At 32.8% G+C, this 11,466-nt stretch overlaps 1 long non-coding RNA gene across 1 annotated transcript; it reads right to left on the bottom strand.

Annotated features, from left to right (window-relative positions):
* Positions 1-4,129: 4,129 nt before the first annotated feature.
* On the bottom strand, positions 4,130-10,822 carry LOC142353001 (uncharacterized). The gene is made up of 3 exons (XR_012761014.1): positions 10,783-10,822; positions 10,559-10,578; positions 4,130-4,170 (listed from the first exon to the last, which is right to left on the bottom strand). It is a non-coding gene; the product is annotated as an uncharacterized LOC142353001 (long non-coding RNA).
* Between the last annotated feature and the right edge of the window lie 644 nt (positions 10,823-11,466).

Here is an 11,466-nt window from a genome sequence, read left to right as displayed (position 1 = left end):
ATTTTTTTTTAAAAGGGGAGAATAATGAACAAAGTTCCTCGATGTAAAATTTTTGCCTGAAAACATTCCGCTACCTGATAACCAAGAACAAGCATTCTCAAATATACTGATGCCCAATAGTCTTCGAAAACGTAAACTTTCTCAGGTGTTAAACAAATTGACGGAAGCCCAGTTAATTCAGGAAGAGTTGTCATCACAAAATTACCGAACGATTGATATATAATTTCAAATTAATCATTAAATTGAATGTACAGCAATAATCGATAAAGTTATTGCATTGGTCTCTTCAAACCTCACAATTGTCCTCAAAACTCTTCATGTCACGCCTTATATATATATATATATATATATATATATATATATATATATAACAAATATATATATATATATATATATATATATATGTTGCTTAAAAGTCAATTCCGGACCTGTTTAAGTGCAAACTAAAATTTAGAGTGAAATTGTTTAAAATTCACAACAGGTGTTTCTAGAAAATATTACAAACTTGCGACAAGGCAATTTGTTTTCTAGAGTAAGTCCAGTTTCCTTATTTTTACTTATAGCAAAAGAATTGTTTTTCAGATATGTTGTATACGGATAAACATCGATTTGAGTAATTTAAAGCTAAAAAATAAATCTCAGAAATTTTTGCCACGGTTATGGAAAGTTCATGATGTGAACAAGAGGGCTCGGAAATATGCATTTGCATATAATTTTCTGACCCCACTCATTCACATCTTTGGCTTAGAAAACTGCCAATTAAAAAAAAATAAAAAGTGAAATTTTCAAGGCTAGACCATGATTTTTAATTAATAAATATAAAAATAAGGGCAGACATAATTACTTTCGATGTTGATAGCCTACTGTTTATCTGTCTTTTCACTATATCAAATAAATTTTAAACTTTGCGGCAAATTCCAAATTTAATGGTAAAACGTCAATAATAATACAGTTTCTAGATAAAAAACGAATTAGTTCAATAAACTCCAAAATGTGTCGACCAATAAGAAAAAGATTCTCAGTTGAAACTCAATTATATTATCAAATTGAATTTTACATACTACCCAGGTTGAGGTGCCAGACCGACAGTCGATATGTCCAGGCCGAAAAAAACGCACCAGGTGGCGTCGTGCGTTCAAAATTACACGGTCTGGAAAAAAATGAACGCACGATAGTCTCGACATAAGCAATTTTGAACGCACGATAGTCTGGACATATGCAATGAGATAAGGTAACAAGTAGACAAAAAAGAAAAAGGGCAAAATTAGATAATATTTTTGATTTTTTTTCGAAACAAAGTTACTTCCAAAGTCATGAAAGCAATGAAATTACTTTCAAAGTCATGAACGCAAATGAAATAATTAAATAGGTTCGTCTAATCGTCCAAAGGAAGTGCTTGAGACCTGCAATATCCAGAATATGTCTTGCGTCTGCAAAAAGAACGTCAAATACGACAAAATAAAAAATCAAAATAATTCGACCAATGCCTGCCGGAAAAGAATTAAAACGGAACACAAAAAAGACTAAACATGGGTCGAATCAAGAACTTTGAATAGTTTGAAAATTAGTGACGTGAAAGTTTACAAAATATGTAATCACCAATTAAGACGAATAATTAAAGCTATAATGAAAATCAATTCAAAATAGTCAGTGACTTAAAGCTGCCAACATCATGTTCTAAACCAAAATAGAAACCAAGTAATTGAAACAAAACAAGAATTGAGAACAACTGTGGACAAAGTTTAAAAACTCAATCTGGCTTTTTCGAAAAAGATCAATGTCAAAACATCTATATTAAACCTCAAAATACACACTAAAGAATTTATAGATTAGTTTTTACTGGAAAGCAGATTAAAGCTGTAATTACAAGGCCAAAATTCAAGTCGAAAGAGAAACGTTAAAAAACACTTTTAAAACCAATCGATCAATTTGAAAAGTTTTAATATAAAGCACAAATTAAGAAATTAATATAAAGCTCAAATTTCAAACTATGACGAACATTTTCTGTTGGCCTTTTATATAACTCAACAATCTTGTAGATGTCTAGATGACGAGACGAAGGGAGAACATCACAAAAAGAACATGTTATGGAAACCACAAAATCCAGAAGTTCCGAACGAAACAATGAATTAATTCAACTTAGGTTTCCTTAGAAAGCACCATGGTACATGTCGTTGATTAGATTGTTTCGTAGGATAATAAACGAGCAACAATTAGAAAAACAACTCAAAGACACTGTAAATGTTCAAGAACACACATATACAACGCACCAAAAACGCTATAAAAGTTCCTTTATACTTCCGTGCAGAGCCCTGCTTTACTCTAACTAATCAGCTTTAGTGAGGAGTTGACAATAAAGACAAAAAACAGACAAACAGGAATAAATCGACAAAAATTTACCTTGTTGTCAAAATGATCAGAAGAAATAAACCGTTGAAATGGAACTTCTGATAGCATCAGTTAATCCTTTTTAAACGGTCAATGAGACCTTTTTTTATATATAAACTTTATCACATGACAAAAAGAAAATATCAACTTAGGATAAAATGGAAAAAATAAATCTGTAAAGGCCATAAAAATATTTGGTTTTCTATTGATCATTCCAAGCTATAACATCTAAGCACCAATAGAACTCATGTGTAAATTTTAATAGCATTTACAAAGAACAAACTGAAAAAAAATCGAAAACAGCTGTCAAGTTTTTGGAAAAAGTAAAAATTGTTAATGAAAATTTAAAAGGTGTTTAGTCAAAACTTCGTTACTCAATTTGAAAGTCGCATGAAAAAGCTTCTTTCGGCTTTGAAACTTCTCTTTCTGCTGCTCTCTTTAACAATCAAGTGTTACAAAAATCACTGCTTCAAATTGAATTATCACTGATTTTCCGAAATCCTGAAGATCTTAGGAAAAATCAAAAAGAAATCCAATTACTCTCTATTGTGAAAACTAAATTGATACTAATAAAAGCCTCAATAATGGATGCTGTAATTGTCAACACAAAATTATCTCTAATAGTAACCAGTAGACATAACTTTAGCTTAAATTTCAGCTTAAATTAAATAACATAATTTCAGTGTTTAGCATAACATTTCATTTGGTGAAATTTAAGCTAAAGTGAACAAAAAATACGGTAAAATTATTGATGGTCACAAAAAATTTAGATCTAGATAGCTCTTGGAAAAAAGCTAAATTAAAATATTTCTTTTTTATTAATTATTTTGCGATCGATTGAATTTCTAATGATGTCACTCATGTCCCTCTGCGTCACATATATCGATAGGAAAAATTATTTGACAAAAAGACAGTTGAGCATTAACTTTTCCCCCACGAAGTGGGGTCTGAAAAACAAGGTTTCTCTTCAACTTAGGATGAGCTTGGTTTAATTGAAAAATCTACTCTACGAGAATTCAAAAGTTTCATGCTGCAGAAATTCATGCTAAAGATTTTTGGCACTTTCTTGTTACTGGTATCATTAAAATGCTTCATATAAAACAGTTTCTAGGTCCAATTTCGCTTTCTTTAGTTAGTAATCGATCTACGTTGCATTGATACAAATGAGAAATGATTTTCAGAACGTTATTTCCGCTTTGCTTGACCTCGACAACTTATGAGTAGTTTTTAACTTTTTCGATTCAAAATAAAGCACCAAAGAAGTTTCCGTACCGTCCAGAATGAAAACAATGGATGTATCTTTGAAATATTGATTTTGTGCCAGGAACCCGTTAGCCGGGGTCCTTTGAAATCTTACGAGGCGTTGAATTTCTTTCCAGGGTATTAGATAGACACTTTTGTCAGTAAATTTTCAGATCTTTCAAGATAAAATCATCATGTCGGAAAAACAAAATTATCGGGGAAAAGAAAACATAGCATAATTTAGCTGAGGTTTTTGCGACATGAGCACTTTGTATTCGAGAATAAACGACTCAGAGATAAACAGGACAAAATACACCACTAGAAACATTATTAGTATCGAGTAAGTTATGCGACGATTCCGAGGTGAAATTATAGTTTGAAAATCGAAAGGTTTGCACACCATAATAAACCTCTCGTAAGCCATCAGAGAAACCACAAGAGCATTCGAGATATCCATCACAAATTTCAGCTCAAACAGAACGCTAAATGCTTTGTTGATTCCATTGAGAAACCTTTTGAGTCCGTGTTGGTTGCAGTTTACTAGTGCAGTCAAATTGTTTGAAAGGGATCTTTTTTGCTTGTTTATTAAATGTTTACGTTGGATTGTAACTCGTTTCCACACACGCTTACAGCTCTAATCTAAAACCCGTTGTATGCTCATTTTTGCGGACATTGACCGCTCAAGTGAAGTGAGGTCTTTTGAATTCTACATTTTAAAGGTGTAGACCTTATGAATCCAAAATCGAGCTTTTTTTGGAAACTCCAGCATGGGAACCAAACATTTATCTGTATTGACCTACGTGGAAAAAAATTAGGCCTGTTTTTGCATTGACAGCAGTCTATGTAGATTAATATGATATCATGATGGTCATCGGACTTTCGTCAGAGATCTGCAAACCGGTGGTAACTCTTGGACAAATTACTGAGTTGAAGCTCAGGCTAAATTTACTGAGTTTGAATTCAATGGGGTTTTTGTTTGGGACTATCGGTTCTCTTTGTGTGATGTTGAACAGTCAGTTCCTACAGTCAAATTGATAATTTCGAATCTTTCGTCATAAGCATAGCCGTCCATCAATATCAGCAATAAATGATTCGACAGGCGATAGTTTTTATTAGCTTATTTGAAGCTTTACAATGACATTTTCAGTGTAATGACACAACTTTGATATCGAGAAGATTTGCAATTTTTCCCAATTGAAGTTTGACATGAGTGATTTGAGGCATCACATCAAACAAAGACCCAGCACTCGTCGGTTATCATAAATTATTGCCCAGCCTAATTAATACTCATGATCAAGTTCGCGTTCACGTTCTTTTCGAGTTCCTTTACGATTGGCGGCGCTAGAAAGCAGAATAAAACCGGATTCCTTAGCAGGCTCAAGCAGTAGCAATATATAGAGCTTGACTCTCTCGACCAGCATTTATCGCTGAACAAGATACAACCATTAATTGTTTAATCACTCGCCCTCAGCATAGGCCAGTCTTTTATCGTGGCCCAAGTAGCACTCCTGTCCTGGCGATACATGACATTAAAGGCTTAATTTTCAGGCCCAGGGTAAGATTTTCCATCAGTGTAAGTTTTTAAAATTATCGCACCCATTCGCAAAATGGCCTACGAGACACTGATTTGGGCGTGGTTGCAACGACAGGAACCAAAAAAATCAATCGCACAGATGACTTGGAAGAGTTTTTTGGCATATTGGTTGTATATAATAATTTGAAGAACCGGGACTAATCATTTCATTTTTACCTGTTTTAATAGAGTATTGGTTTTGGTAAATAAATGTAAGAGATTGTGCGATTCTTAGAATAATCAACCCTAAAATATACAGTCCTTGCCATATTTTTTTCACACATTTAACTAATTCAATACATCAATTTTACGGACAAAAGACATATATATTTTTTTAAAAAATGAATAAACTCATAGAAGATATGAAATACTGCTCAACAAGAATGCTTCTGATTAAAATTTTCAGAAGCGATTCTGACAAGATACACGAAAATACAGGCTAGATGACAATATATTATCTAAGTGTTGCAGTATCGAAAACAGAAAAGATTTTCTCGCAAAACTTTCAAAGAGAACACTCTGAAAGTTCTTTTCCAGCTTTCCACCATTGCCAAATTTATTTTACATATAATTAGAAAATAGAATCTATTCAACCCTAGCAACTTAGCAGAAAATAACAAATCGAAAGCGTATCAGACGAGACCAAAAAATTGAAAACCGATATTCCGATCGATTATCGCAAGTATTGTCTAAAACACTTCTACATTTTTTTGTTCATATATATTTCACAAATCTGTGAGGTGCATATGCAATTTTATTTTTTTTATCTATTTTGGATTCAAGTTTTCTTAAACATTTCGAAATATTATGATATTAACAAATCGGTTTTACCTGCTACTTTCAATCCCAGAAACGTTTTAGCGGAGCTCTGGGATTGATTGATTGAGATAATTTAACGAATTTCTAGTTCTATTGGTCTCGTTGTGTTTAGGATTATAAAATATATCAACAAAAATGCCTTATATGTGCTATAAAAAACTATATAAAAAGCTATATAAAAAACTATAAATTTTGGGTAAAATAGAAAAATAAAACTATAAAGGCCATAAAAAAATTTGGCGTTCTATTGACCACTCCAAGCTATAACCTCTAAGCACCAATAGAACTCATGTGCAAATTTCAATAGCATTTACAGAGAACGAACTGAAAAACATCGAAAACAGCTGTCAAGTTTTCGGAAGAAGTAAAAATTGATAATGAAAATTTAAAAAGTTTTCAGACAAAACTTCGTTACTCACTTCCAAAGTCGCATGAAAAAGTTTTCGGCTTTGAAAATTTTCTTTCTGCTGCTCTCTTTAACAATCAAGTGTTACAAAAATCACTGCTTCAATTTGAATTATCATTGACTTTCCGAAATCCTTATGATCTCAGAAAAAAGCTGCCAAAAAGAAATCCAATTACTCTCTATTGTGAAAACTAAATTGACACTAATAAAAGCCTCAATATTGGATGCTGTAATGGTCAACACAAAAGTATCTCTAATAGTAACCAGTGGAGTGGGCAAAACATTTAATATGGTGAAATTTAAGCTAATGTGAACCAAAGTTACGGTAAAATGATTGATGGTCACAAAAAAATTAGACCTGGATAGCTTCTGGAAAAAAGCTAAATTAAAATAATTCTTTTTTATTAATTATCTTGCGCTCGATTGGTTTTATAATGATGTCACTCATGTCCCTCTGCGTCACATATATCGATCGGAAAAAATGACTTGACAAAAAATCAGTTGAGCATTAATTTTCCCCCACGAAGTGGGATTTGAAAAAAAGGTTTACCTTCAACTTAGGATGAGCTTGGTTTAATTGAAAAATCTACTCTACGAGAACTCAAAAGTTTCATGCTGCAGAAATTCATGCCAAACATTTTTGACACTTTTTTATTACTGGTCTCATTAAGATGCTTCATATAAAACAATTTGTTGGTCCAAATTCGCTTTCTTTTGTTAGTAATCGATATGCGTTGCATTGATACAAATGAGAAATGATTTTCAGAATGTTATTTCCACTTTGCTTGACCTCGACACTTTATGAGTAGTTTTTAATTTTTTCGATTCAAAATAAAGCACCAACGACAGGAACCAAAAAAATCAATCGCACAAATGACTTGGAAGAGTTTTTTTAGCATATTGGTTGTATATAATAATTTGAAGAACCGGGACTAATCAATTCATTTTTACCTGTTTTAATAGAGTATTGGTTTTGGTAAATAAATGTAAGAGATTGTGCGATTCTTAGAATAATCAACCCTAATATATACAGTCCTTGCCATATTTTTTTCACACATTTAACTAATTCAATACGTCAATTTTACGGACAAAAGACATATATATTTTTTTAAAAAATGAATAAACTCATGGAAGATATGAAATACTGCTCAACAAGAATGCTTCTGATTAAAATTTTCAGAAGCGATTCTGACAAGATACACTAAAATACAGGCTAGATGACAATATATTATCTAAGTGTCGCAGTATCGAAAACAGAAAAGATTTTCTCGCAAAACTTTCGAAGAGAACACTCTGAAAGTTCTTTTCCAGCTTTCCACCATTGCCAAATTTATTTTACATATATTTAGAAAATAGAATCTATTCAACCCTAGCAACTTAGCAGAAAATAACAAATCGAATGCGTATCAGACGAGACCAAAAAATTGAAAACCGATATTCCGATCGATTATCGCAAGTATTGTCTAAAACACTTCTACATTTTTTTGTTCATATATATTTCACAATTCTGTGAGGTGCATATGCAATTTTATTTTTTTTATCTATTTCGGATTCAAATTTTCTTAAAGATTTCGAAATATTATGATATTAACAAATCGGTTTTACCTGCTACTTTCAATCCCAGAAACGTTTTAGCGGAGCTCTGGGATTGATTGATTGAGATAATTTAACGAATTTCTAGTTCTATTGGTCTCGTTGTGTTTAGGATTATAAAATATATCAACAAAAATGCCTTGTATGTGCTGAGAGGATGATGGTAACACGAAGTAATTGAGCAATTCAATAACTACCACCAAAAATTCATCATAATTATTTAAACAGGCTTGTTTCTATTTAAAGATCAGTTACATGGGCAAAAAGTACAAAAACACTCGTTATGAGCAGATTGTTCTATCCAAGCTTGATTAATTGAACACATTGCTGCAGAAGGTATAGAGTTTTATCCCAGATTTTTTCAGCAGCTTTGAAACTCACTGTACGTGGATTGCAGGAAATTACCAATATCAGAGTATGGGCTCTTGCTTCCTCCGAGCAGTCAAATTCAGTAGTCGTAATTAATGGATCGGCTCCAATGCTGATTGTGTGAGAATCTTAATAGCAACCGCTGAAATTTAGAAGTTGGTTGCTGCCCGATACAAACACAGGGCAATTAAACAGAGATATCAGAGTGCCACGCATAAATTGAAAACCGATTGTTTCTTTTTTTTCTGGGCCAAACTGATGGCCTGCTTGCGTGGTTCCAACTGCAGTGTTAATGGTATATCATTTATTGAATCATTTCGCAAGATTTGCAGTTGATTTAGTTGTCAGCATTAAAAATGCGTTTTGTAACCAAATAATATTGAGGTTTGTTTTCAATTGAAATATTACAAAAGCTCACCCTATACGGCTTTTATCATTGAAAGGCTTGGCTTTTTTAAGATAAAAGGTCTCCTATGTGCTGCAGCTATAACTATTGTCTCCAGCAATTATTAACTATGTCCTATTGTGCCCAGCTATAACAATTCTAACTGTAGTTAATTTACTTAATAATTGAACTATTCTCTCAGTTTCATTCCTTAGAAGCAAAACTTTACACCAGAATAAAAAAACAAACGTTTGCTTATTTGAAAGACAATTATTTCTGTAATAGAAATGCAGCCACAAATGCATAATCGTGCAAAACTGTCAAAAAACCGGAAACCCAAATGGAGTTTATGAAAAAGTTAGAAATTTTCAAGAAACTGAAAGAAACTCCATCTGGAATAGATGCAAAGTCTTGCACAATTTTGGACATTTTTAAAAACAGTGAAATATTTTTACTGAGTTTAATTTTATTTAACCTGTTGACAAAGGTTATAAGTTAACAACTTACAATTCTACAGAAAGCTTTGTTTATCTATTTGAATATCTCCTGATTAACAAAGTGGAGAACCTGGGTGTAGGGGGAAATTTCTTAAAGATTGTAGCCAGTTACCTATCAAATAGAAAACAAAACGTGAAAGTAAATGACTCGGAATCTGAAACTGCACCAGTAACCAGTGGTGTCCCCCAAGGATCTCTCCTAGGTCCCCTACTTTTCATAATATATATAAACGATCTTCCAAAACAAACATCAAAATGCTCTGCGTTTGGATACGCAGATGATTTCAAGCTTGTATCAACAAATCCAGCAAATATACAAAGTGACCTGGAAAAAATCGAAAAATGGTGCCATAACAACAAAATGCAACTCAATGAAAGCAAATGTCACATCATGCCGATTAAAGTAAACGAAAAAAACTGGCACTCCTTTATACTTAACTCTAAAACTCTCTCAAATAAAAGCGAGCAAAAAGATCTAGGTATAATTATGGCTACTAAGTTATCATGGAAAGCGAATATAAAGAAACGTTGTAGCAAAGCCTGGAAAGCGTTTTATTTCCTAAAACGAAACATATCAAACCTTGCATCGCAAACAACAAAACTCAATGCATATGTCGGCTACGTTATACCAGTCATAAGTTATGCCTCACAAGCATGGTTCGCGAATAAGACCGAAAGCAAAGACATCGAGCGCATTCAAAGAAAAGCAACGTCGTGGATAATCAGTAACTGGGAAATTAGTTACAAGCAAAGACTGACCACACTGAAGTTGCTGCCATTGTCATATTACTTTGAATTGCATGATCTATTAATGTTCATCTCACTGCTTAAAGGATCTTACAAAATAAAAATGCCCATTAAAACAAACAATAATGAAGGGTTGTTAAGCACACGTCAAAACGAGCTAATAACAATTAAAAAAACAAGAACAAGGAAGGCTGATGAAAACTTCTGAACAAGGAAGAACCAGTTATTTACTAAATATAATACGAAAAGTAGGGAACGTCGATCTCGATCAAATTGATAAGAAATATTTAACAAAAATATACTGGAACTACTTCTTCAAAAGTTATTCGGAAGTCAACTTATGTTCCTGGGCTTTCAACTGCAGCTGTGGACATTGTAACCCGGTGCAGAAGCTCAGCTCAGTCGTTATATGAAGGGTGCAAACCCATGTGGAAAGACCCACAGAAGCCTAAACTCTCTCTCTCTCTATTTGACTAAATTATTCTCAAAGGTTCTACTGATGAAATAACATAACACTGATAAAATTTTGACTGCACGACATAGAAGGTTGTTGAGAAACCTGAAGCCAAACAATTTAATGAAAACTCACGTTGAAGACAAATGTAAGACCAATTCATTTTTTTTCTACTGACCGAAACAAAAATCAAAAATTGAAAGTTTTTATTCACAATCAAGTTTTTCATTAGTTTCATTTAAAAGCTTTTGAAGTCCACTGTCAAAAAAATGGATTTGATAAGGATCATAAATATAAAACAATACCAACGGGAAGTTGTAGAACTGATACTGGTCGAGGCTAGTAAAACACATTTAAACTACAGAGTTCTTAAGATTTCATTTTTGACGCTTGCACAAATCTAGCGGACCGACCACAATTAAGCTTAGTAAAAAAATGAAACAAAAATTGATAAAATCAAAACCCCTGAAATGTTGTGAAAAAATTATTGAAGTATTTATTGTTTAATACAAGAATTAGTCAAGTTTACCATTTTCCTTTCCAAGACAAATAACAGCCTTAGAATGGCAACATTAAGAATTTTTTGCTTGCCGCACTGTCTGTTTAATAAAGAAATCTTATATTGAAAATCATTGAAGCATCGCTTCAATGATATTCATAATCCTTTTTAAAAAAAACTTTAGCAATTGATGTTTTTTTGTACATACGGGAACCCATTACTCATAATAAAAGTAACCATGATCGTCTTCACGTGCACCACTAGTTTCCCATCAAAATTCCAAAATTTTTCACCAGTGCCTAGTGTGCCCCTAGAGCTCCAAAGTTTTTCCACTAAGTGAAGTGGACATATTTCAAATGAAGGGGTAAATAAACACTAATGAACCACACCCATTTATTCCTCTGCAATATTATTAAATCTTTAGCGGGGAGTATTGGACACCCAAAGCACGTAGGCAGTCGCGTAAATTATGCAACTGTTGTAATCAATTCAAT

This window comes from Convolutriloba macropyga, chromosome 1, assembly GCF_964194025.1.
Source record: "Convolutriloba macropyga chromosome 1, txConMacr16.3, whole genome shotgun sequence".
NCBI classification, from domain to species: domain Eukaryota; kingdom Metazoa; phylum Xenacoelomorpha; order Acoela; family Convolutidae; genus Convolutriloba; species Convolutriloba macropyga.
The sequence above is the reverse complement of the archived record's forward strand: the minus strand, read 5'-3'. Positions and strand labels throughout refer to the sequence as shown.